Source organism: Bactrocera tryoni, chromosome 2, assembly GCF_016617805.1.
Source record: "Bactrocera tryoni isolate S06 chromosome 2, CSIRO_BtryS06_freeze2, whole genome shotgun sequence".
NCBI classification, from domain to species: Eukaryota; Metazoa; Arthropoda; class Insecta; order Diptera; family Tephritidae; genus Bactrocera; species Bactrocera tryoni.
This window is the reverse complement of record NC_052500.1, coordinates 80,388,553-80,414,991: the sequence shown is the minus strand read 5'-3', so window position 1 is coordinate 80,414,991 and position 26,439 is coordinate 80,388,553. Positions and strand designations below refer to the sequence as shown.

Below are 26,439 nucleotides of genomic sequence, written 5' to 3'. Positions count from 1 at the left end.
AGAACTTTAAATTTTTCGAATAATACTACGAAAGCTACCATTTCCGAAACAGTACAGATCTTAGGAAACCAAACTGGTGAGAATTTATACGTTTATGCAACCATGAAATGAGGTTTCGACCTTATAGAACTCTCCATATGTCCATTTATAATGGGCAGTCAAAAAAGTCTTGCGGTATTTTTATTGATATTTTTTATTTTTTTTTTATTGAAATTGAAATGAATTTTTGATGACTCATGCCCAGCTCTTGACCGATGCTACGGCTGCTACTATGCCGGTCTCTTTCGACCAATTCAGCGATTTTATCGCAATTTTCGACGACAGGCCTTCCGGAGCGTGGCGCATCTTCGACCACCTCTACACCAGAACGAAAACGTTGAAACCATCGTTGTGCGGTGGAAATGGAAACTGTATCGGGTCCATAAACTGCAAAAATTTTATTGGCGGCTTGAGATGCATTTTTGCCTTTATCGTAGTACTGTAAAATATGCCGTATTTTCTTCTTTGCTCCATGTTTGCGACGCTATAACTCACGAACGACTTAAAAGAAACGACAATCAATCAAACACGCGTTACCAAAAAGATATAGCATGACCCGATGCGACGAATAAAACTAAAAATACGCGCTTTCAGCGCCAACTAGCGAAAATACCGCAAAACTTTTTGACAAACTATTATTAAGGAAAAAGACCCTTTCCATGACTTTCGGAAACACATAACCAAAATTTATTGAATTTGTGTTCGAGCAAAATCTATCAACCCTCAAAAATTACTTAGAAAAAAGCTATAAAAGCCTCATAGCTTTTTTTTTAGCAAAAATTCAGGAATGAGGTATTTTAGTTTTAATTTTTCTCAAAGCAATGGATCTTGGTCTTCTTTCATTGAATGGGTTGCGATTAGCCGAGATTATGTTAAAGAGTCCCGGCTGCAATATTAATCTTTTAAGTTGAAATTTGTTTCTCAAGTATATCCGTACTACAAATACAAGCCAATGTCCAGAAATTCAAGGTTCTTTCATCGCTTAGATATTATTAAACAAAACTTTGTTTGAATGTGCAAACGTATGTTATTTTTTTAATCATTGTTGCATGGATATTAAGGTGAGCCAAAATCCAATATTTTTTCACTTATTATAACAATTAAATATCCCCGAGATAAAAAATATCTCTTTAAAAGCTACCTAATAATTAAAACTCAATATAAATTATTTGTTTAAAAAAATATCCCTGAGCTAGACCTTTTAGGAAATTTTCTACTTTGCAATAATGAGCTTTAATAAAGAAATTTTGGAATTTCCCCGAGGTAGAATTTTTGGAAAAATTTATGATGTGCAAGCATAGAATATCCCTGATGGAGATAGGTCTATAAGTACTGAATAGCCCTCAGGTAAACTTGTTTAGGAAAAAAAAAGAAGAATTCAAATATTCCTTTGCGTGAGATTTTACGCCCTACAAGAATTAAGTACAGAAATTTTTTAATTGGAAAAATTTCCCTGAGAATGAATGCTTAGGAAATTTTATGCTATACAAGTATTGAATATCACTAAGGTAGACTTGTTTACGAAATTTTATGCTATACATGAGAAGAATAGAAAAATTCCTCTGCAACTGATTATATAGCGAATTTTTTGCTCTACAAGAAATAAGTATCGAAATTTTTGAATCGAAAAAATTTCCCTGAGGAGGAATACTTAAGAAATATTATTGCAAAAATTTCCCTGAAGAACAATGTTTAGGAAATTTTGTACTCTACAATAATTAACACAGACATTTTTGAATAGAAAAAAAAATTCAATAAAAAAATTTTCATTGGTTAAATTATGTAACCCTGAAGTTAATTTTTTAAAGGAACAATAATTTCGTAAAAACATAAATTTTTAAATTGCAAAAAAAAAAAAAACTTGAGGTAGATTTTTTAAGAAACTTTATGCCTAACAAAAAATAAGTATAAAATTTTTTTTATTTTAAAAAATTTCCCTTTAAGAAATTACTTCAGGAAATTTATATTCTGCAATAATTAAATATCAAAATTTTTGAATCGAAGCATATATCCTCGGGGTGGATGTTGTGGTAAATTTTATGTTCTACCAGAATATATTATCCCTGAGTTAGTTTTTATCCGCGATGTAAAAACTTTTATTCTAAAGTTGTCAATTTTTTAATTAAAAAAAAATTACGAGCTTTTATTGGAAAATTTTTTGTGCTTGTCGACACTTTTTAAAACCAAGTGTAAACTTTTTATTTCTGGGGATTTGCTTTTTCTCTGCCGATAGGTTCAGTTTAACCCATAAATTCAATAGGTTATTTTTGGCTTACCTTAATAGATATGGAAATTACTATAATAAGCTTAATAGCTTAATAGGTATAATAATTAATATAAAACTTGCCGTCAAGGAAATAATAAATATTTATTTAAGTTAATTTTTGCAAACATTTTATCAGCAGGAATGATGATTTGCTTTAAATGATTGATTAGCAGCTGCTTAGCATAGCTTTCATGCAAATGTGTTGCTTATTTAGCACTATTAGCAATAACTCTATACAATATTTACGGAAAACTCTGAAAACAAAAAAAAAAAACAAATAAATAGATAAGCAAATATGTAGAAATGTGTTGGCATCAATAAATATGTAATATATGTATGTATACGCAATCAAATAATTTCACAAAAAAATATATATGTATATAAATGGATGCACATATATGTGTAGGTATATTTATTTATGTCACAGCTTTTTGTACAAATTTGCTTCTATATTTATTTTATATTATTATTTTTACATATATACATACAATGTACTATATATATATTTTTTTTAAACACTTACAAATACATACATACATAAGTATTTATTAATGAATAGTAAACTGCATTATTTGCACTGATCAAATCGTTCAGTAAGCAGCGTCAACGCAATTTTATCCATACCTCGTTGTTGTTGCTGTTTTTTTTTTTTTAGGTGCAAAAAATATAGTGTTTAGTAACGGTGTTGTCAGTCGGTTATGCAATGCAAGCTGTCGTTAGTCAAGTTATAATGCATTCAAGTCGAAGTTAAGCAAAACCAAAGGCGCAACAAAAGAAAATAGAAGCGCAAAATGGATAAGAAAAGTAGCGAAAGAAAGAAAAACGGAACAGTTATGCAGCTTGGCTTTGATTTGAGTGCAACCAACGAAGAACGGCAAATGGCAAATGAAGGCCTTCAATATACAGTTATGCAACAGCACAGCAAACAAAATGAGGTGTGACGCTTTGGTGCTTTTATTGTTATTATAGTTGTTGTTATTGTTGTTGCTGTTACTGCTAGGTAACAAGAAATCAATCGCTGATAGTAGATATAACACTTTTCTCCACTCTCTGCATATTCCGAAGAAACTATGTTAGAAGTGCAAGCAGATCTCGGAATATAAATGCCTCGCCACACACAGACATATTTTTTGTATAAACTTTCCTGGATGTGTATCTCTGCAGAAGATAGAAACTGGTCAGCTAATAAGTAAGCCAGTTATTTCTATAAAAATGTGAAGAAGTAACAAGCAAGCGCTTGAGCTTTCAAGTATGTATATGTATGAGTACTTTCATTATCTCTGATCATATGCAGAATATATAGACTGTATTAGGATCAACCTTAGTATTAACCGTAACTTATAGTCCCCTCATGAAGCTTACTATAATTTGAAACTTGTATGGGCATAGTCGGTATTTTATTTAAAATTATGTTTGATGATAATGTTCATATTCCGAGATATTTTTACCCCTTTATAAGTATGTATATTGGAAAAATCAATAGCTGATGCATTAACACTCTAGTGAACTCTGAAATAATGCGAAAATGAAAAGCACTCACAATTTCGATGAAAGTTTCATTTTAAAAGCTTTCGTCCATCAGCTGTTGAACTTACGCTTTAGTTCTGAAATCCTGGTAAATTTCTCTAACAAATTTTCAAGTTAACTGCAGAGTGACACAAGTTGCAATACTAGCTTTGAGTTCGCTGACTGTGTGCACGAAGCTAGTCAAAAAGTTCATGACTTAATGAGGCAGAGTAAATAAGTTTCTGCGGTATTAAACTTGTTTGAGTGCCCGGTTAAAGTTGTATCACCGGAAACTACAAAGATGGAAAGCTTGCCAGCGAGGGCACTCTTACCCCAATGTTATCGGTTTAAAAGCGATTTGATACTCCGTTGACCTTGGTATAGTGCTGGATCGATAAACCTCCCGTGACCTCGCCAAGCGCAGAACTTGTGCGGTTGCGAGATCCTTTTGGACCAGAATGAATCATAAGAGGTCTTCTGAACTAGTGAAAAAAAGTCAACATCGCCGCGGTTGTAAGTATTTTGAGTGGGCACTGTCCAACATGTTCAAATTCGGTACGGCTTAATACTTTGTTGAAATGTTTTCCTGCCAAAGTTGTATGAAGAAAAATAGTTGAAATCATCTTGTCAATTTTCCTTCTATTACCGGCTATTGGCAGGATGAGGTTGAAATAACTTGATATGCTCACCTTTGACCAACATAGCGAACTGGCTGGGAATGATACTGACTATCTAAACAAATTTGTGGTAAGCACAAAAAACTTTGTCAATCAATGAGGATCTGTTATCCATTTTTAGGAGTTTTTGGGTATCACAAAGGACAAGCATTCCCACGCGTTCAATGTGAAGTTCATCTGTACCTTCAACCCCATGACCTAACCTAAGCTAACCTGCTACACCTCATTTCAATTTTCTGCTTTATTATATTGAATTTCTGAAAACAGGGTTGTAATTCAGGAACCATAAAAATGATTTCGCTGATCACTTGTGGTCACAATATATATTTGTATATGAGGTGTGTTTAGAAAGCTGTGCAGCTTGTATTCACTGCTTCCTTTCTCTGTAGCAGCCGCTAAGGTTAGACGTATTCCTGTGAGCTTGGGGATTTTCGTTCTTTAAAAGCTCATATTTTGTTGCTTGCTAGTGATTTCTTGGCCAAAAACAACATGGTTCGTGTGACTTTCTTTTTCTATTTATATATAGAGAACCTTAGAGAGCCGTGGGTGAAAATCGAAAATAGATAGCTAAAGGGTATCCTAAAAATCGAGTTTGAAATGTGCCTCGACGATTAGAAGAAGAACTGGTTGGTCAAACGGAGACTATTTTGAAGGCGGCAATATTAATGAAGAAAAATTAATAATTCTTTTTTTAAAAAATTTACGTGATTTTTTGGACACACCGAACACACAAACGATTTCCGAAATGTTTCGAACCAACGAAGAAGAGCGAACATTTACGATTTTTATACGATATTGAGAAAGCTTTCAGCATTGATTTGACATGATCTTAAAATTTCTTGAAATAATATTGAAGACTTATGAAAATTCTCTGATTTAAGTGAAATATTAAAAATAGTCGAGCCGTCTTCATGCATTATCTAAATCAATCTAATTGTTGTTTACCGTTATAACTATTTTTAAATCTTCCCTTAAATGTACGCACATTTATTCAACCATCCGCTTCCACTTCCGCCACAGTCCCAGCATACTCCCTAGCCTTACAATTATTATTTCTCTTCCTTGGGTGCACCTGAGTAGTATTAGCGGGAAGTATGAGGAGCATAAAGCTACCAAAGTAGCATAGCGTGGCAGGAGAATTGAAAAATGCTTAATGAAAAATATAAACAGAAAAGTGTTAAAGTTTATGTAGCACGGCAAACAAGTGCTGCTACAGCTGGACGCAACTCCAGAGAATGTCTGTTAGCCGAGCAAAGCTGGAGCGGGTGAGTGCCACTAAAGACACACGCACACACTCACCTACACAAAAGCAGCGCTCGTCGTGCGTTTGCATAAGTATCGCGCACTTAAGGAGCACAGCCAATGAAAATCATAAAAAATCTGCATGCCTTCTACCCCACTCATAAGCTTTATGGCGAATATAAAGGCAAGCGGACAGACAAAGCCAAGCGTAGGCGTCGCTGTGATGGCGCAGCTATTCTGCTATTATCATAGTTGACAATGTGTTGCAGTTGGAATTGCTGCAGACTGCTGCTAAAGTGGCAACACCGGCGTGATGCTGCAATGGCGCTACGAAAAAAATATAAAGTGGCAACAACAACTACAGCGACTACTTCGCTTTAGTTTAACTACGCCACTTTGGAGTTGCTGCCGCAGTGGTACGCTGTTTGCTTGGCAATCTTGCAACGTGCCAGTGGCTTATGGACCAGGCTTTGCCGGCAACAGCAGACATGTGTAGGTAAATATGTGTGTACGAGTGTGTTTGTGTGGGTGTTTGTAAAGTAAAGTAAAAGCAACATATTCTTTAGTCTGTATAGAACACTGTAACCTATCTCCATCAAGCTATCTATCCACCTATTTACGCACTCACATATCTAAAGGCTTATCTCATATAATATGTGACTTCTTTTTTGTGTATTTGAACTTTTATTTGAGTTGAAAGTTTGTGACTGAAAGGCAAGCAAAACTTACATTGTACTTAAGTTTGGTGGTGTGACTCATATAATCTCAGCTTAATTGATATCTTTGTCTCTTCTGGAAGGAATTGAGATTTACAAAAAGAAATGTTTTGAGGTCAATCGTTATATTTTCAATTACATTGTCTCAAAGGCTTCTTACATAGGATAAATTAGATCAAAGGGTTGCTCTTATCGTCATAGAAAGTGATGGATTTGATTTGCACAGCTCTGAAATGACTACTTTATGGTACCCAAAGGAACCAAAAACTCTTAGAAATAAATCAGCATATTTTCATAAATCGATTAAGAGTTTTGAGCTAACCAAATTTCTATTAAGGCCGTTAATATCAATACCAGCCATATCACGAAGTTCACCGAGTATTTTCATCTCAATCTGGTAAAAGCTGGCCAATAGATAAGAAAGTGCCCAGATGATTCCATATTCTTCTTCCATATTTCTTAGGCAAAAAGCTTCTGACTTCTGCTTCATAAATATTACATCAAGACGCAGACCGTACGATTATTTAAAGATATGAAGATTCAAACAGGCTTTAGAAACATACTTGATAATAATTTTGTCGACAGCGTTTTGCAGGTTTATATACTATTTTGATCAAGTGTTTCATAAGCTGTTTTGAATCTACTTTTCAAGGCTTCAGGAACATACTTCATAGTCCTTTGGCTATAGCAAAATTCGGCGCACTGTTTCCCGCACCTATGTAGCATTTCTGTCAAGTGTTTCATACGTTCATAGTTGGCAAAATCCGAAATGTTCTTTTCAATTCCGTTCTGATTCCACTTTATAAGACTTCAGAAACATACTGCGTAGTTCTATTGGCTATAACAAAGTTCACAGTACCATCTCTTGATTTTATGTATTTACTAATTCAGTCAAGTGTTTCCTAAGTTCATAGTTCGTAGAACTGGAACTAATTATTGAAACTAGCATTCTCTTTTCTCCAAATTCGTTTTGATTTAACTTTTTAAGGCTTCAGAAACATATTTCATAGCCTTCTTGACTATAGCAAAGATCATAGTACCCTTTCTCTAGCTTATGTACTATTTGCCAAGTATTTCATAAGTTCATAGTTGACAGAATCATAACTATACCTAGGAACAGTTTCAGCCTCTTTACAATCTCGTTTTGATTCCACTTTTTAAGGCTTCAGAAACATACTTCTTAGTTCTTTGGCTGAAACAATGATCAAAGTACTGTTTCTCAGGTGTGTACACCTTTTATGTCATGTGTGTCATAAGTTCATAGTTGGCAGAATCAGAAATAATCCTAGGAAAAGTTTCAGGTAAACTTTTTGCAAGATATCACATTCCCTTATGGTTGGTACTTGGAAATATTACAGCCAAACCTTTAACTAAACAAGAGAAAACGTTAACTTTCACTGAAGTTAGAACACTGTAGCATGAAAAAATTCTTCCATAAAAGAACTTGGTGTTAACAATCAGTTTGTATTGCTAAAGCTATAATGGTCCGATACTGGTGGCTTGGACAATTCTTGAGGACGGTGAGTACATAATTTCAGTTCGATCTCTCAGAAACTTAGTGTTAGTTAGCATGTAACGAAAAACAGACGGACACGACCAAAATCAAAAAAGTTAGTTTTCTCCATCTCTGTGACATTGTGATCTACGTAGTATACTACGTATTATACGTAAAATATGACAGTTCGAAAACCTACAGATGTCATTTGACTTCTAACCTATAAATCACAATTCTTTGGCTTTGCTGTCTAAAACCAAAACGGTAATTAATAAAATTCATTAATTCTGCTTCTTTTAGACAGTTTATGGTCCATCAATTATGATTGGGTCTAATTTCAAGCAACTACAAGCAGATTCAGTGACTTGGTAGGCTTCACGCCCACCCAAAATTAATTAATTATCCGCAAAAATTCTGCGCTCGCTTCATATACACAGCAGATAATACCTTGAACCCGGATCTCCTAGTGTGTGCTACTGGTGCGCTTTTGCATAAGCAAAGTAATATATAATTTCGTTCTTCAATACAAAAAGTTAAAAATTATATAATCTCAAGCCGCTTTGGTGCTTCACATTACGTAGTTTCGGCCGAATAATGCTACAAGCAATCATAAATAGACGTAATGAGAAATGAGAAAAAATTTCTTTGTCAGCGATTTTGGGTTTTCTACTTTTTTCCGCCATTTTTCGCAAGACACAACGACGGCGTTCAATTTCTCCAAGTCACTGTTTGTTGTCTCGAATAAATAACTTGTGTTGCTACCTATTGTTTGCTAGATGGATGAGCGTTTAAATAGGTTGTGCTGCTTGTCGGTTCGCTGTTTTTATACTATTCTGCTTTAAGTTTCTGTTGTTGTTTGTTTTTTGTGTTTCAACACTCACACTATATACACATTGTTGTTTATTTGAAGTGTTGCTGCGCCTCTTGCTTTACAGTCTGCCGTTGTTGCACATAATTTATGCCGACAGGTGATACTTTTCGGTGATTCTACGATGCTAGAATGCCATCTTTCTTAACACGTACAAGCTTTTTACAACAACAACAACACACACGTCTGGTAACACATTGTTTTCTGCGCACACTCCCCCACACTAGCGGTAAAACTATCAGCGCATACCCGCACTCGGGCTTGTAAAGCTGACTATTAGTTCTTGTTATTGCATATATTGGTGCTGTAACGGCACTGTTTTTTGGAAAGCATTATCCCAATTTTTATTCTGTTTGTGTATTTGTTTTTTCAACTTTTATATTTGATTTTTGTTTTGTTTTTTCCGCCTTTGTATCTTGTTTCATCGTAATTTTTGCATAACTGACAGCTGACATTTGGCAGTTGACAGTTGACAGCATAGCAAACAGCGCAGCCGAAGTTGAAGGCAAAACCGTGCCAAGTGCGCGAAGCATGAAGTCAGAAAGCAGTGATACATATGTACGTATGTACATATATATAAAATATTAAATAGTATATCTACATATGGACATATAAATATAGTTTAAAAAATAACGAAGGCGACATTAGCTAAAGGGCAATAATAAGTACACGCATAAGCGACTGTGCGTGTCACAAAATTGGCATACATTCTTCGAAAACTTAAAAATGTAATTCTAATTTCTTCGCATGTCCGAGAGTTCGACTATCTCTAGTGATTCAAAATTTCGAAAATGAATTTCTTTAAGTATAAGTATAAGTATAAGTATAAGTATAAGTATAAGTATAAGTATAAGTATAAGTATAAGTATAAGTATAAGTATAAGTATAAGTATAAGTATAAATTATAAATAAGTATAAGTATAAAGTATATAAGTATAAGTATATATATAAGTATAAGTATAAGTATAAGTATAAGTATAAGTATAAGTATAAGTATAAGTATAAGTATAAGTATAAGTATAAGTATAAGTATAAGTATATAAGTATAAGTATATAAGTATAAGTATAAGTATAAGTATAAGTATAAGTATAAGTATAAGTATAAGTATAAGTATTATAAGTATAAGTATAAGTATAAGTATATAAGTATAAGTATAGTATAAATATAAAGTATAAGTATAAGTATAAGTATAAGTATAAGTATAAGTATAAGTATAAGTATAAGTATAAGTATAAGTATAAGTATAAGTATAAGTATAAGTATAAGTATAAGTATAAGTATAAGTATAAGTATAAGTATAAGTATAAGTATAAGTATAAGTATAAGTATAAGTATAAGTATAAGTATAAGTATAAGTATAAGTATAAGTATAATTGTAGTTTTCCCTTTGCTCATAAACAATTTTTCTTTAAATCCGAATGAGAATAAGTATAACTATACAACGAACCAAAAATGACGATTTTACATATGGCTCAAGCAGCCCACGACTTCCGGTCTTAGATCAAGTATCCTTTGGCTAGCCAAAAAAGCACGCGTTTGATTGTAAGCTATAGTTTATCTTGTTTCATCGTATAGTGAATAGGCGAAACTTTCCTACCCAGGGTTGTGTGCTGGGTTTGGGATCCGCTACATAAAATGTACCCCCAATGAAAAGAAGAAAACAGCCTCGGATGAGATCCCTCTCTTTTGAAAAACAGCCAATAAAAAAGATTACTTTTCTCACTATAGTGAATTTTTACACAAATTTTATTTAACATTACTTTCATTACATCACAACTTTCACTTCCTGTTTAAAAGATTTAAAAAGTATTAGTAAAAGTAAAATAAGCCTTCCAACTACTTAAGCGTTTGCATTATTTTTTTGAATTTTTATTTTAGACTTGAAAAAAATCAGACCACGAGATGTTTAAAATTGGCGTGATTGATGATCTTGGTGACTGAATATTAATAGTTTATACAGCTGTGCATGTATGCTTGTATATATAAACATATATAGTATATGAACATATATTACTAACTATTAATATTTCTGGTATTTATTTTGCAAAATGTAACCAAAAATAATAAAAAGTTTACGAGTATATAATACATGAATAGAAAATGTTTAAGTGAAAGGAAACCCGAATTCAAAAAAACTTTTGAAAGTGAATTAAATTTAGAAAGGAAACAAATATATGTCGAATTGCGGTAAGCATTAATAAAAACCTCCAAAATTTACTTGCTGATTATTTAGAGCTGAAAAGTTCAGAAAGGTGACCCTGCAAGTCACAGCTACCTGAAACTCGATTATATTGTAAGAATTAAAATGGAAAATAATTCAAATACACGCTGCAACTATAAGCTTTATGCTTAAGAAAGGAATAAAAGGCAAAACATACACAAGAGTTTCGCTTAGTTTTGTCAATTCGACCGTAAGGAACGCATAGAAACCTGAGCAGCAATTTCTGATAGCGCTAACGGGTAACGGGTAATTTAACCAATAATATTGGCACTAACGGGTAACTAACCTTTAATTTAACCGATAGCGAAAAAAACTTCGAAAGGAGTGGTTCAATTGCAAGTGAAATGTAGTATTCCAAAAGCGCATTATTTTCTTTAAAATATTCATTCATCGGAGCTTAAATCCCCCAAACTTTAAACTTCATTTTCTGCCATCACTGTACTTGATGTTTATATAATGCATTTATATCTTTCACTTAACATTTGATTTGCTAAAATTAGAAGAAATGTATTTCACAGAATGATTATCACCTGCTGCTTTAGGAAAACCGCCAAACAATGCAGTAATAAATTACGTTGAGACCCTCTTCATTTCAAGAAGGCGAAATATATTATGTATATCAATGTGATGAATTCACTGAAGAGCGCGACTGTTATACATAATATACATAAGTACAGGGATGTGTGTATGTGTGTATTTATTTCACTGAGTTTATTAATTAATCGCTACTTTTACATGCGATTTTCACATAGTTAGTCATTTATGAGATATCAGCCACCAACGCAAATTACGGAAGTGCTGACATAAGTGAATCTCTTTGTTGTTTTACAACAACGATTCAATCTTTCGTATAATTAAATTGCACCTTGGCAACTAAAACAAAATAATAATATCAAGTGTATATGAATCTGTTCGTCAGTATATACTTATGTATAAATATATATTTATAAACCGGTCGAGAATTAAAGACAGGCGCGTTGTACGCAAGTTAAAACATTTAGATTGCATCAGTAAACAGCATTTTAGTAATTTATTAGAATTTAGGAACTGTAATCTGGAAAGTAGCGCCTAAAAAAGCCATAAAATACAGTGGGTGTTCTGAGTTTATAGGGTTAAGTATGATTATTAAATTTAGAATATTATAACTTTATCTATATATTTTCGATCAAAATAGTAGTGATTTTTGGTAACCTTTTTATAGGTAACTTTTTTATAAGGAGATTTTTACTATTTTTTATTATTTAATTTATCCCTTTTTATACTCTGAAGAGTGAATATTGAGTAAGCCACGAATTTTATAATACCCAGAAGGAAATGTCAGACTCTTCGAAGAATATATGAAGTAGATACCATACAAAAGATCATGATCGTAACTGATCTGTCTCTATATACACGTACTAGTTCCTCAGGTTTTGAGATATCGATTTGAAATTTTGCCTATATCCTTTTCTGCCTAAGAAACTTCTCATTTGTCGGCCCTCTATGGCATATAGCGTCAGATCAGCTAGATCGGATCACTATACCATCGTCCTACCATACAAACTGAATGGCCAAAATCTAGTTATTATAAAGAAATATTTTTTTCTTGACAAGATATTTTCCTGATATTTAGCCCCGTTAGCTGCTAAAGGCAACGGCCTAATCCCTGTAAAAATTGTTCAGATCGAAACACTATAACGTACAGCTGCCATAAAAACTTACCGAAAGAAAATTATATCTCATGAATAAGTTGTCTCACAGCAGTGAAAAGTGTCTTGTGAGGGTCAGGTCTAGCCATAAAAAAACATGGATTCAACTTTAGAGGCATCTTACTGATGTGCTCTCGGCACATCTATAGCTCCATAAGAAAACTCTATATAAGCATAGTATAAATGTATATAATATACATTATATACATATTTTCCAATTTTCTATTCCATCACTTTCCTCATTCACTGTATCATTAAATTGAATATTATGCGGAAATCTCACTAAACTTATGAATAAATAAATTAAATATTATTTATCGTTTATTGTCTTTGCTGATTTCATTTCAAATCGCTACTTACTATATTGTTTACGGTATTCAATTATGCAACTAAAATCAGTTTAACGATTTATTTATTTATTTTACCAATTTCATTAAATAGACTTCTAGATATTTTGGCAAACGAAAAAGTATAAAATGCAGTGACAAACAATATTACAAGCAAACACAGCGTATACACGTATACATATAAGTATGTATTTGTACAACAGAAGCGGCCATAAACGGAAATATGCAAATGATTAATAATAAATTTTGTGGTTTTGAAATTGTTATCGCCAATGTATTCTCGCTAATTTCAGCTGCTTAAAATTTTTCGCATTAGCATCGTTTGTCGACATAAACATACTAATATGGCGAGCATTTATTTGTTTTTAATATACTTGATAGCTCTTAATTTATAATGAATTGTATTCGCTGCATTTATTGTCGTTTCGACTTGGCTTTTGTTTTTGTTGTTATTTGTTATTATTAGCGAGTTGAAATTGTGGTATGCTTGAAAATTAGAATTTAATTGATTTTCTAATACCATAAAATTGGCAGATTACGAACAGTTCAGAAATTTTACGCCGAACGCGTGGCAAAATGGCGCCAGGGAGCGCTTAACCGAGGAGAAAAGTATGTGTTTGCATTTCTGTGTGAATGTGCGTTGTGTAATATATCAAAGTGAGAAATCCTATTAGAGGTGAATTTTAATATAACGTGGTGAAATACAATAGGAAGTAATAAATTTCACTATAAAGTGGTAAATCTCGATACGTACTGGTGGATTTCAATTTTTGAAAACAGTTTTTGAGGAATTATTTTATTTTTCAAAGAGTTGAAATTCAATATGAAGTGATCAACTTCGATGTGAAGTGGTGAATTTCGTTATGAAGTGGTCAATTTCGGTATTAGGTGGTGAATTTCGAAATGAAATGATGGATTTTGATATTAAACAGATTATTTGAGGGAGTATTTTATTTTTTAAAAGTGGTGAATTTTGATATGAAGTGGTGAATTTCATGATGAAATGGTGGATTTTAATATAAAAGACATTAGATTAGAAAGAAAGAGAAGGATTGATATGAAAGAGATTCTTTGAAGTATTATTTTATTTTTTAAAGTGGTGAAATTCGATAAAAAATGGTGAATTTCGACATAAAGTGGGGAGTTTCGATACAAAACAGTGAATTTGTATATTAAAAATAGATTATTTTCGGTTATATTATAGGGTTTAATCAAATTTCTGGATATAAAATTATCGATTCGTTATTTGATGTACCAAAAACTAACTAAAAACTCTTATCTTGAGTCTAGGTTAACCAAATTATCTATACTACTACCCAACTATACATCCCGGCATATTAAAATAACATTATACTCATTGAAAACAGCTAATTTAACTACAATAGTTTTCGCTCGTGCAACTATTATATGCTAAACAATCTTTCTTGCTCATCTAAAGCACATCTCAAGAAATCCGGCGAGTAATCACTGTTATTTAAATAAATTTATAACTCTCTAAAGATTTTTTAGAATCCTGGCTACTTTAATTTTGACGAAAACTAAGCTTTTTTCTAAATTCGACTTCGGAGAAAACTTTCTAACTTCAATTGCTCGAGGACCGTATTCTCGAGAGCATTGAAAAAACTCATCTGCTCCTTATCTCTGGCTCTGAGTTCTTTCATGATTAGATTGATTTAGGTGCTTGGCAACACCGGAATTTCAAGATGGATGAGCTTGCTAGAGCAATTACTTGAGATTCATTAGCTGCATAATGAGAACGGATAAAATCTACACTGGTTTTTGTGGTTCACACTTAATGGCTGGACCTCAAGCAAGCTCGGTAAACCCTAGTTAGATACCAGGAAAGTCCTTCTGTCCGAAAGTAAACCGTAAACGGTCTAGAGAGCTCTAAGCCTTCAGTAAGGTTCACCTTTCGATGGTTATGGGAGTTATAATTGAACACTGCCAAGCGGGCTGCCTGGAAAAGTGCGAGATAGCACAATCTCAACAGTTCCCTCTGAATTGTTCGGCAGTAGCCAAATTAAGGCTGAAATACCTAATCGGCAAACCCTGGTTAGATACCAGGAAGAAGAAGAAGCCCAGAGTAAATATTACGAGGACGAGAACTACTCGCCCTCAGTAAGTTCCAAGAGTGTCCTCTCGGACACCGACCAATGAGGCTCCTTTTATATTTAAAGAAAGAATTTAATAAATTGTACTCACCTTATAAATTTTCCTGCAATAGAAATGCAGCTGATACACGAATACGCCTTCTAAACATTATTATTTTTGTCGCAGAATTTTTTTTTTTAAACACCACTCAAAATAATTAGTTTTAGTTTTTTTCACTAATTATTTTTTATATGTTTTATATGCCTTTTTTGGCACAGTAATGTTCTGTACACAATTTTTATTTTTTATTTTTTCAAAGTAGGTTTCAGCCGTTGCATTTACAGATACAATTTTAGTAATATTCATACATTTGAACAATTTCTAACATTTATTTTCATTTTTACAAACACTTTTTCGATTTTTTTCCGCGTGCAAACTGCTCATTTCATTGTTTTCTCAATTAATTAGTTTCAATTTTCTTTACTAATATTGCTCATATCAATTATTCAAATATTTTTATTGAAAATTTGTTGTTTTTTCCACTTTAAACTGTTGGAAAATGCATACACACACACATCCGAAAAGCGACAGTTAGTGGGGATCTCACAGAATATCAACAGCAGACTTGCAAATTATCACAAGAGAGAGACGATGTTCACACATTTTTTCTGCAAAGAGAGTAAAAACAACAAGCATTTAGAAATTTTGCGTTGAGTTTTGCATAAATTTTTAAAATTAATTATAAACCTATTAATAATGGACAGCCAAATTGCCAACACGAAATTAATTAACCATAAAAATGAGAACAAAGCAATCGCAAGTAAGGCAACAACAACAATAACAATAAAAAAGCGTAAAAATAAAAACTCAAACACAAAAGGGGATAACTGCACACGATTTTGTTGTGTTGGTGGAACGCGAAACATTGCGCTGCTTTGCCCCTTAGCAACAAGTAGACTAGCGCGCGAGCGGTCAGTCAGCCAGACGGTCGGTTATTTGACCACAAAGTACACGTAGTGCCGTACAGCTGTTCACTGAACTGTTTCAACTCGCCGAGTACAAAGCGAAATTTACAAAAAAAAAAAACAAAAAAAAAAAAATAAAACAAAATTACAAAATAAAAGCAAATATTACAAAAATAAAAACAAAAACTACAAACTAAAAACTGAAATTACAAAAACTACAAAAAAGGCAAAAAAATACGCAAAACAATTGGCACATTCAGAACATAAATAAATTAGAGGCACCAAATGTACTGCACATAACTGTATGTATATACTATCTACACACACATTCAGGGATATGCACACACCCGCATATACACCCAGCGCAAAAGTAATTACTGAAAACGCGCTTTTTTTTACGCTGGTCAACTTTCAACGAAGGCTGTCTGTCATCTTTATGGTGCTCAATGCGAGACTGACTGACACCGACCATGTACATACTATATGTATGAATGTATGTATGTATAAAAGTATTTTCTCCTATTATTTCTAATTGAGGAGACATTAACGTCAAATTAGAGCAAAAGCACTAGGCACTTTTGGTGAAATAGTGTGTGTCGTGTGAGTGAGTATTATTCCGGTAAGCTTGAGTTCGAAACTCTATCGAAATTAAATACAAAAACCTAAGGAAATTCTGCATAAAGAGAGATCTAGCAGGTAGAACGCCACTTTTTAGGTTATGTACTACTTCTTAAAACCATCTTTTAATATTAGTAATAAATTTGGTGAACCTTGGTGGGTTCTATTATAGAAAACATTAATTTAAAATACCGGAGGAGACTACGAAACGTTACCTCTGTTTGACACTAACAACTATAGATATAGTATTTACTGCTTAGAATTCCAAGTATAACTCTAAAGGAAGTCCCGAACCCAATGTTGGTGACCATTAAAACCGTTATTTCTAATTTGGAAGGGAGTTATGTATATTTATATTCTAATATATAATATGTACGCATGATATGCCTGGATTTTTCAACTTCGACTTTAGAGTTACTTTTTGTTAAGAATTTGCTTCGCAAGATGGATTTTTCCTTGTAGAAGACTGTCGATACTTTAAACAGCGTTTTCGAAGACCCTATTTTTTGGAAAGCAATTTTTATTTCCGAAATTTTTTTTCTCGCAAAGGAAATTAGAATTTCTAGGGCAGAAATTTTACGAATTTAAGTTTGGAACCAACTTTTTTTGAAACTTGTTTTACAGACAAAAGCGATTATCTGAAAAATTTACGAAATGGACAAATTTTTAATTTCTTAAAATATTTTGGTATAACAGTAAAAAAAACAAAGCTTTAATATTAAAAAATTGTTTGAAATTCATTACTACAAAAATAGTAAAACTTTGGTTGAAACTTGAACAATATTTAATTTCAATACGAAGGATTATATAATTTTTAATACTAAAAATGGTTAAATATGGCCAAAATTTTTAATTTCAACACTACAAAATTTAAAAGTTTTAGTCAAGACTTTAAACAAATTTAATTTCAATACTAAAACACATTTTGTAGAAGTTTGAAAAATTTACAAATTATTTTTTTTTTTAATTTCCTAAACATTTAACATTTTTGGCTAAAACTTCCATTAACTTTTGCAAAATAAAATATCGTTAATTCTCTAATTCAAAAATTGTATTAAAAACATTAGAAAATATTTCGAAATAAAAAAAATTGCTGCATATCGTTTCGAAACTGTTTTAAAAAAATATTTTTCTTAGTTATTATTTCCCTTTTGCCAAAACTTTTCTTGTTAATTTTGAAAAATTTTATTTTCACAGAGAGAAACTTTTTGGTGAGACAAGAAAAAGCTGGGCAGATTTGGTTATCGAAATATTAAAAAAAGTCATATAAAAAAATTTCAAAACTGTTTTCGAAAATTTTTTCAAACTTTTTTTTTTAATTTCAGTGTTGAAAATTGTGTGTCAAAATGTTTAATTTCAATATTACAAAACAAAAAAATTAAAAAGTTGTTGAATGCTTGGAAAAAGTTTAGTTTCAATACTAAAATAGAACATTTTAAAAAAGTTTGAAAAAATTACTACTTTTTTTATTTCCTAAACATTTAATATTTAGTATGTTTGTGTACTACAAATGGGTTGAATCGAAGAATTAATAAATTTTATTTTTCCTTCACAATCTTGCATACTGTGTATTACCGTTTTTCAACGTAAATTAATTCCTACCAGCATGACACCCATATATATAGTTAATACGGTCGCAAAGGGTTAAACTTAATATCACTAACTTTTTTTTCGAACTTCCGGGTGACTTTATACCGTATTTTACTCATAACAGTGTAAATCGAGTGAAGACTCGCCTTAGGCTAAATATAACTAACGGGTTTTATGTACCTGAAGGTAATTTCCTGGTTTTAGTTTCAAGTCGCCATGAGCGGTTATACCCGAACTTAGCTCTTTCTTACTTGTTTTTGAATGTTTTACTATATAAAAAAGCATTACTGATTCCTGATTCATTTTCATCTAAAAACTAAACATTTGAAATACAATAATTTTTAATTTTTTTTATGGAAATTAATTTTTGAAATTTCTCATTTCCATAATAAACCAAAACTTTAAAGCATCAGCATCAGGCGTAATTTTTTTTAAATATTTCAACAATTTATGAAATATTTTTATTTAAATAGTTTAAAATATTTAAATTTTTCCGAATTTTTTTTGTTTTCAAATGTTTAAAATTTTTCGAACTCAAGTTTTTAAGTATTTATAGTATGTTCAAATATTTCTAATTTTTTGTTTTGTCAAGCTCATTAATTTCGCATTTAAAAATTTTTCACTGTCAAAATTAATTTTTCCCAGTTATTTTCTACAATTTTTTATTTTTGCTTTCAAAATGTATTTTTAAAAAATTTTAAACATATTAAATTTTAACTCATTTTTTGATACATATTTAAACAATTTTTGAAAAAAAAATTTGCACCAAAAATAATTTATGCCAAATATCAGAAAAACCTTTGGAAAATCATCAATTGCTTACTATGGTTGCTTTAGAAAACAAAATATTTCAGTGTTCTTGTAGCTTTCTGTATGTATGGCTGCTTATGTGCGTGCTTGTCCACCCATGCGAGTGTCAAGTAGTCATGTGTTCACTAATTTTTTTCGTGACATGAACATATTAATTCTGCACGCGGACAGGCCTCTTTTACTCCTCCATGCCAACAAAGTGCCGTTTGCTTGTAGCTGGCAACAAAAGTACACATTGCTTCTGTTGTTGTATATTGACTGTAGTTATAAATACACTGCCTAGATATTTGATATTTGTATTTGATGGATATTTTTATTTTTTTTTTTGTGGACATTTTTATGCTGTTGTTGCTTTTTGTGTTGCCTTATTTCTGCTGACAGCAAACAAAATTAATTGCATGTTAGCAAAAAATGTTTAAAAACATGTGCAAACATGAGCATGAACATCAAATGGCAAATGGAAGCGTGTAGATAAACGTGCCGCGCCATTGTAATTATTAGACAGAAATGGAGATTAAAGAAATGGCCGTCGATGGCCGTCGATCGCAATAGTTGTCAAATAAAGTTATTGCACTGTTGAGCAATATTTGCGTAGTTTTTCAATTGAAAAAAATTAATAAAAAATAACGGGAATTAAATTAAATTATTACCAAAATTTCCATGAAAATTGTAATTAAATTCACCGATTATTATTCCTATTATTCATTAATTTATAATAGCTTAGTTAATACCTTTAATATAGGGTGTGATCTTGGGAGTATAGCATTCACCACAAAACTAGCTGTCAAAATAAACACATGCTTTTGACATTTCTGTTCAATATACTCTGACGAATTACCATATGTGGACTTACACCTCAATAAAGTTTAAAATTACTAATAGGGGTTAAATTCCCATCGACCCGATGTCCAAGAGTATCTCCGTATCGCCTATGAGGAAAACTTTTCAGCTTAAAATTAACTCAAATCTAAAAACCAAAAAATACTATTATTACTTAAATACATAGATGAATGCAAGCTACCAAATGCTAAAGTTTTACGAACTGTTGCGGACCTAAGTTCGTGGGTTACCGAAATCCCAATGAGCAGCCAACTGACCAAGAGCACAGCACAAATTCTGGAATCCAGCAACAAAATAGGACCACGATTTTAACAAACGATTTTGAAACTTTGAATGCAAGTGTATATTTCGCAGAAATGGTTTTCAGGGTAATATCTCAGTTCCCTCCGTACTGTTATAACTATGGCAGGTCTTCAATTACGTTTGATGCCACGTCGTTATTAGGTTGGCGGTACAGGTTCAGTTGATTTAAATCCTGACAAGGTATGCCGAGGTGATTTGAAACATTCGTCATGACGGACTAAGAAAAGATGAAAGTCAGTACAATACATAAAACAAAATTAGGTGCCCAGCTACTCGAACTAAAGAGAGGAGAAAAACAGAAACCCGGGCACCAAAATAAGGCGTCCAGCTACTCGAACTGAAGAAAGGTGAAAAACAAAAACCATAGCACCAAAATGCGCTTAGAGGCAATCTACGTTATAAAACTTCTGTAAGAAAGCTAAAACAGAAAGCCACAATAGAGATCCAAGATTTCGACACGTTAATTACCACAGCTGAAGTCACAACCTCCGAAAGACTGTTGCTAAACGAAACAGGCAAAGAAACAACATTGAAGATCAGTGCTTGAAATATCCCCGAAAAAATACTCGCATATGCGACGTTAACAGCTCGAAGCGCAAACAGAGTACTAAAGGCAGGCCACATAAAAGTAGGAAGGATGAGATGCAGAATGAGGCTCATTAAAGAAGGTTAAACAGGTAAGGAAGGGCTAAGTTCGGGTGTCACCGAACATTTTATACTCTCGCACGATAAAGTGATAATCGAGATTTCATTATCAGTCATTTACATATTTTTCAAATACCGTATTTGTGTAAAGTTTTATTCCGTTATAATCATTGGTTCCTAATGTACATATATATTATACAGAGAAGGCATCAGATGGAATTCAAAATAGCATTATATTGGAAGAAGGCGTGGTTGTGAACCGATTTCACCCATATTTCGTACATGTCATCAGGGTGTTAAGACAATATTACATTACATACCGAATTTCATTGAAATCGGTTGAGTAGTTTCTGAGATATGGTTTTTGGTCCATAAGTGGGCGACGCCACGCCCATTTTCAATTTTTAAAAAAAGCCTGGGTGCAGCTTCCTTCTGCCATTTCTTCCGTAAAATTTCGTGTTTCTGACGTTTTTTGTTAGTCGGTTAACGCACTTTTAGTGATTTTCAACATAACCTTTGTATGGGAGGTGGGCGTGGTTATTATCCGATTTCTTCCATTTTTAAACCGTATGTGGAAATGCCTGAAGGAAACGATCTTATAGAATTTGGTTGACATAGCTTTAGTAGTTTCCGAGATATGTACAAAAAACTTAGTATTGGGCCGGGCCACACCCACTTTTTCAAAAAAATTGCGTCCAAATATGCCCCTCCCTAATGCAATCCTTTGTGCCAAATTTCACTTTAATACCTTTATTTATGGCTTAGTTATGACTCTTTATAGGTTTTCGGTTTCCGCCATTTTGTGGGCGTGGCAGTGGGTCGATTTCGCCCATCTTCGAACTTAACCTTCTTATGGAGCCAAGGAATACGTGTACCAAGTTTCATCATGATATCTCAATTTTTACTCAAGTTACAGACGGACGGACAGACGGACGGACGGACAGACAGACATCCGGATTTCAACTCTACTCGTCACCCTGATCTCTTTGGTATATATAACCCTATATCTGACTCTTTTAGTTTTAGGGCTTACAAACAACCGTTATGTGAACAAAACTATAATACTCTCCTTAGCAACTTTGTTGCGAGAGTATAAAAATCCTACAGACGTTTGAACTTCGACCATTCGCAATGGGAATGCAAAGGGCTTAACAGAAAAGGGAAGGACTATGCATACGATGTGGAATAAAGTAAATATACGAGTATTGTACCGCGACCTTAGGTCTATGTGCCCTTATAATTTTGGAAACCCGATCACAAGCTGAAAGATTGCAAAAACAAACAAAGAATATTCAAACGAATCACATCCTAGGGTCTTAAATGTGCGAGTCGTACAGGGATGGGCAAAGGCTTGAAGACTTTGCAATGTGACATGCACAGAAGCAAAACTGTTAACTACCTTCTGCGACAACTCTTGCAGGAACTCGGTACCGATATATCAATCATTAACGAGCAATATAAGAGAACGCAAGAGGTAACATGGCTGAAAGATATCACTACAACATAGGCGAGAGGCTCTAGAAGCTGACTTGCATACCAAAGGTTCACAGTTTTCTAAAACTATGGATAGAACTAATGTCACAATGAATAGTGTGCGGGATGAGTAAATTTTTCCAATGTTTTGATCGTTGTCAATCGTCGAAATGCCAAATGGTTTTGGCAAATGGTCACCTAAGTCAAAAAAAAAAAAAATCAGCATATGAAAACCGACTCGATGTTCAAATTATATCATGAAATTGTTTGGTCAAATTGTTAATTAGAGCATAAAAACACTTTCAGAATATGAAAATGCCTTTGAGTGGCAACTTAGAACTAGAATAATAGATTTGTGTTGCTTAAACTTATTTTTTGTCTATGTCAGGGCAGTGGTCTATGCTACGACTACGAACTACGATTGACCATTTGAAAACCATATTGGTGTCTTATTGGAAAGATAAGTATGGCTTTCCTCGAAAAAGTTGAACCAATAGGACACTAATGCGAAAGACGGAATACTAAGTCCAATATACCTATGTAATAGTATGTACAAAACATCTCATTCCTTTTTTGTTAAGTTTAGAAATAAGATTTCAATATCTCCTAAAATACAATCTATATTTCTTTAATACTACAGAGAATAAACATACAACATACTAACTAAATGACTATAAAATCATTAAATATATGTATGTTAATATATACATATTGAATACAAGTATACAAATACATACATAAACACATAACGTAAATGAGGATTAGCAACACAAATGGCTTGACTGAAATTTCCCCAAAATCATCACATGATTTATTGCTTTAGTTACAGATTTTTACTCAACCATCTTACATACTTATGTACATATTTATTTCCAGCGCTAAGTAAATGAGTTCAACCGAAAATAGTCGATTTGGCGATCTTTGAAAGCCGAAAAGTTGAGGTAGGCCCACAAAGCATGCGCATTGAACGAAAAGCAAATGAACGCAAGTTGCTTTGTTATATTTTCTTCTCTTTTTGTCGTTTTGGCTTACGAAAAGGGTGTGTGCTTGATTTATATACTATATATAGATTTATGTAAATATTCAGCCAAATATGTGGAAGGTGAGTAGACTGAGGATGTTTTACTTTCACCTTGAAGGCGTTAACTTTCTTTTTCATTTAATTACATGTCATTATTGCAATTGGAATGGTTAAATATACCATATTTATGTATATTTTTGGTAACGCGTGCCGGCTGATATATTCGGCATGACCCAAATGCTCCAGCAACCTTTCAAAAAGCAGCAAATAGTTAGTAGAGTAGAGAACGAACGATATTTTTATTATTATGAAAATAATATAAGGCAACTAAAATATGAGGACCACTTATTATAAATATTTTGAGAAGTTGAAACATATAATAAATTTGGTAGAACAATGAAATTTTGCATTTAAATAATCATCGGAGGTTGAATATATCTTTGCCAAATGGCTTTAATTGGCAGAAACTTCGACTAAATCCAGAGTCAACATCTACGTAGAAGCAGCAATCAAAGCAATAACCTCATACCGCTTATCGGCCAGAAGTGTCTTGGAAAGCAGGGCAGCAGTGGTAAGTGTTGCCAGAAGTAAGGAACTTTACTTTTAGTGAGTGCCAGGTCACAAAGACATCGAGGACAACAAAATAGTGGACGAGATTGCCAAGAATGGTGTGCCTCCAACAACCGAAAACGAGAAACACATTGGGAAACCCATGCATTGTCTATATGACGACCTAGACAGAAGCATAGTAAAGAAAATCAAAACACAATGAAACGATCTACCTGGGTGCGATACTGCAAAAGTCATGTGCAAAACGGTAGATCGGAAGTCCACAAATTCCTATTCGCACTCGATAGAAGTGACTGTAGGAAAATTATCAAAATACCAACGCTTCACTGTCTGGTGTCGGCACACGCCCGCAGAATAGCGCTGATAGGTCGAGAAGACTGCGGGAAATGTTAAGAGCAGGGCACCAGGAAATAGTGGAGCATCCTTTGTGCATTTTTGCCGCATGGGCAAGACTACGCTGTAAAGTCTGGAGTCACTAAGGAATGATACACTGGAGGAGGTATCGATAGTGAAGGCGCATAGTCTGTTTAAATTCACGTCAAGCGCAGGCATCCTAAAGGATGACTACTTCTCTTGAACCTAGGAACTGAACCCCATCTGGTATCGCAAAGGACCAAAACTGATCTATGCGTGGCTTATTGCCTACAGTTTAACCTAACTTGATCTACATATATTTTTTGGTTCTTAGGGGGTTTCTTTCGATATTATGTCAATATAAGAGTAAAGAATGAATATTGTTTAATACATAAGAATGTAAGTCCGCACCAAATTTGGTAAAAGAAAAAAACAGCTTTGTACAATAAAAATAAAAAATTCTTTAAAATTTTCACAGAATTTTCGAGGTTATGTGTAAAAAAGTGTATAAGTATACATACAAGTTATAGTTCTTTTCATAACCGACAACATTGCAATACAACTCTTTTCTATAGGACTCATAGTTTTGGCGAAAAGTGAAATTACTCCTTAAAAATTCAACCACGCACATCCCCTTCCTTTCCCCTATCTCAGTATGCCCGTAAATTATTTTCGCTTTAACGCTTATCAGTTTATTTTTAGTTTCCGTTGAGTTTCTACCTACTATGAATTTCTTTTCTTTTTAAGATTTTCGAGGCTTCAGCACTAGCCTATACGGGGATATAAACCCCTAATTACTGTGGAATTTCATAAAATCGATTTTTTCCATATATGAATGTACATGTTAGGGAATAAAAATGTAGTATTTTTGAAAGTTTCCCCTAAATTTGAAATTGATTTGGAAAAATATCACTGTGATCAAATTGAAAGGTGAATTTTTGTCATTTCATATCCTTCAAAAATAATCCCTCCCGCTGCAATACACTTATGCCAACGCATTTTCAGTCATCATAGCACTTGGAAAATCTTTCGTCGTGATGACCCCTGATCCTTCCTCGATTCAGTCAAAACGGTGTCTTCGGAGTGCTCATGCGAATTTGCTGAAAGCCACAAGATACACGAAGGTAAATCAGGCGAAGGCGGTGGTTGCTGCACGATATTAGTTGAAAATGTGGCAAAATAATCACGAATAACCAATGAAGTATGAGATGGTGCATTGCCGCATTTCTTTGTTCAATAAATTCAGACATAGTAAAAAGTCAGTAGAAAAAGTCGAAAAAAGTCTTGCGGTATTTTTATTGAATTTTTTTTTATTGAAATTGAAATGAATTTTTGATGACTCATGCCCAGCTCTTGACCGATGCTACGGCTGCTACTATGCCGGTCTCTTTCGACTAATTCAGCGATTTTATCGCCATTTTCGACGACAGGCCTTTCGGAGCATGGCGCATTTTCGACCACCTCTACACCAGAACGAAAACGTTGAAACCATCGTTGTGCGGTGGAAATGGAAACTATATGGGGTCCATAAACTGCACAAATTTTATTGGCGGCTTGAGATGCATTTTTGCCTTTATCGTAGTAATACTGTAAAATATGACGTATTTTCTCTTTATTTTGCTCCATATTTGCGACGCTATACCTCGCGAACGACTTAAAAGAAACGACAATCAATCAAACACGTGTTAGCGCGTGAAATGAGCTTTCCAGAAAGGTATAGCATGACCCGATGCGACGAATAAAACTAGAACTACGCGCTTTCGGCGCCAACTAGCGAAAATACCGCAAGACTTTTTTGACAACCTAATATTTGACAGGTAGTGATCGAGGGAGTAAGAATCGTGATAATGAGTTTATTCACTTTTAAGCCACTTGAAGCGAATATTTTTGGACAAAGAACGAATTATTTTTCTAGGGAGCAGTCATTTGTTAAAAATAGATTTTACTAGGATCCTTATTTTGTATTAATTTACAGTAAATTTTTTTTCGATTTTTGGATTTCAGTTGATTTTATGCAGAAAAATCTTTCTCAGCGCGAGCTACGTTCTTTCGGAGGTACTCGCTGGAGATCGACTACGGCTTAGAATAAACTC

At 33.3% G+C, this 26,439-nt stretch overlaps 1 protein-coding gene across 3 annotated transcripts in view; it reads right to left on the bottom strand.

Annotated features, from left to right (window-relative positions):
• Positions 1–26,439, bottom strand: part of LOC120767249 — a 301,297-nt gene that overhangs the window by 247,419 nt on the left and 27,439 nt on the right. For all 3 annotated transcript variants that reach the window (XM_040093103.1, XM_040093105.1, XM_040093104.1), the window contains exon 2: positions 15,269–15,825. The gene's annotated coding sequence lies outside the window, so the exon portion shown is untranslated. The remainder of the gene's footprint in view (positions 1–15,268; positions 15,826–26,439) is intronic.